Source organism: Propithecus coquereli, unplaced genomic scaffold, assembly GCF_000956105.1.
Source record: "Propithecus coquereli isolate 6110/MARCELLA unplaced genomic scaffold, Pcoq_1.0 Scaffold44, whole genome shotgun sequence".
In the NCBI taxonomy this organism is placed as follows: Eukaryota; Metazoa; Chordata; class Mammalia; order Primates; family Indriidae; genus Propithecus; species Propithecus coquereli.
The window spans coordinates 9,974,372-9,976,761 of record NW_012150174.1 but is presented as its reverse complement, the minus strand read 5'-3'; the positions used below and the strand labels follow the sequence as shown (position 1 = coordinate 9,976,761).

At 33.3% G+C, this 2,390-nt stretch overlaps 1 protein-coding gene across 1 annotated transcript in view; it reads left to right on the top strand.

Annotated features, from left to right (window-relative positions):
* WEE1 (WEE1 G2 checkpoint kinase) overlaps positions 1-2,390 on the top strand; it is a 40,995-nt gene that overhangs the window by 14,948 nt on the left and 23,657 nt on the right.

Here is a 2,390-nt window from a genome sequence, read left to right as displayed (position 1 = left end):
TTAAATATTAAAAAGTTTATTTGCCACTAGTTTAATATCCATCATAGTTTATACAAATATGAAGTAAAGTTTTCCTTTCATCTCTATTGCATAAAGATATATTCACAATATAAACTGAAGTTTTATTTGAAATTATTTTTTAAGACCCAGAGTCCTTACTGGCATCTTTATTACTTGTGTTCTTGCGTCCAAGTATATGTGATATTTCAATTCTAAAAGCACAAAATAAAATCATTTCATAAATTTAAGTTGTTTGAATAAAATTTGAAGTTTTGTGTTATTTTTCCTTTCCTCACTGCATCTTAGAATAATGATAGCATGCAGATATCTCCCAATTGATAATATAATTTGTGTTTGGCCTCTTAGGATCTCTTCCTAGGATTAATACAGTAGGTGAAAAGTCTTGTTTTCTATTTTTATGTTCTTAGAGAACTCAAGAAAGCCCAGATGGCAAAAGCTGCAGCTGAGGAAAGAGCACTCTTCACTGACCGGATGGCCACTAGGTCCACCACCCAGAGTAATAGAACATCTCGACTTATTGGAAAGAAAATGAACCGCTCTGTCAGCCTTACTATATACTGAACTACTCATTTCCCACATCCCCCGAAAAACTGTGACAAGAGGAAGCTAGGTTGAAATCACTGCTAGAATCCAGTTTGCAGTTACTTTTTTGATTGGTGTCAGTAGTTCTACTGAAATACCTTTTAGGACTTTTATTTGTGAATTACAGTGGAAAGCTGTATTTTGACCATTGCTATGTCAGGCTTTCGTCCAGTCTTACAGGTCTGTCTTTTTTGTAGGATGTCAGTCACTGTTGGATGTTACACTAGCCTTTCCAGGGTTAACCACTGTGGTGGTGTGCTGCTTATAGTTTGCTATTGCATTGTAATAAAAGTTATCTTTCCCTGTAGTGACCTGTAGAAAGGACTCAAGGGCTTTATTTACAAACATATTCTCCCTTTGAAAAGGGAAATGCTAAAAGATTCAGTACTACTCAGCCTTCAATGTACCTGTGTGTCAATCTTATATTTCTTTCTTTTTAATTGTGAATTATACTTGTATATCGAACTGGGAGCACTTTGTAGGCATTGCATGAACCATGGGATGATAATTCCGTGGAAGTATTGCCTTGTGAATTTGCTGCTATTTTAGTTTTGTCTTTGCTGTAAAATTGTAGCATTAAAACAATCATCGTTGTTAATAGGCTTTCTTTTTGAAATAATTATGTGAAATGTATAGCTGCTCTTGATGAAAAGCAGTTATTTGCCCTTTTTTCTTTGAACTTTGAAGCTAGTGTGTTGGAAGAATGCACCTCCCCCCCAGTGCTGTATTAATGTAGTATAATTATTACTGGTTTTGTAATTTTTTTGGTAATGTCCTTCCCTGACTCTTTTTTAAAATGTCTGCTCCCTCGCAAGTTTTGTACTTGATTGTATTCTTAGTCTGTTTTTAAATGTTTTGCCCAGTTTCTCTTTGATATTTGTGTATATAACCTGATCTTGGTGATACTGTACATAGCTGTTTGAAATGCCAGAATGACTTCTGACATTCCAAGTTTTTCACAAAATATATTTTATCTGCAATTAGCCATTTGACTAATAATACTGGTTAACATGTTACAAAAAAAAATAGAATTTGTCTATTGTTTTCTCATTAATTTTGCTTTAAAACATGTTTGCACTTGTCTTTGACTTGTGTTTTATTAACATTGATTGGCATATTAAAAGTCACTCTGAGCTTACCTTAATTCACTAAATCCTTGTGTTGCCTATTTTCTATTTTGTCTCCATTATCACTACATTATAAAATGTAGAGTATAATGTTTATGTATAAAGTACTAAAAGCAGAGGGCACTTTTTTGATAGAATATGAAACATAGACTTTTTAATGATGAGATTTAATCTACATTTTGGGACTCAAGAAAAATTTACCTATCAACTTTTTTTGTCATTCTAAATATTTAATATTTTTATATCACATTGCATATTATGCATCTGACTTGCTAGAAATGTGGTATAATGAAATTTAAAACAGCTTCAGGTTAGTAAGTGAATATAATAGATGTGACTCATAACTTTATAATTTGGACTGAGTCACAAAAGAGAGCTTAAAATTGGGGAGAGTTTTAACTCTCACAAAATGAGACTGGGTTTTAAGAATTAAGAGTACAAATTGAAGTGATAAATGGTGCTGATTCTGTGACATCTTTTTTCTGATGTAGATTTGGAACCAGAGAGCAAGTAGTGAAGGTCTTTGAACAGATAAAAATGCATGTTCCAAGATCATTGTGGTTTTTTTTGTTTTTTTGTTTTTTGAGATGGAGTCTCACTGTGTTGCCCGGGCTAGAGTGCCGTGGTGTCATCCTAGCTCACAGCAACTTCAAACTCCTG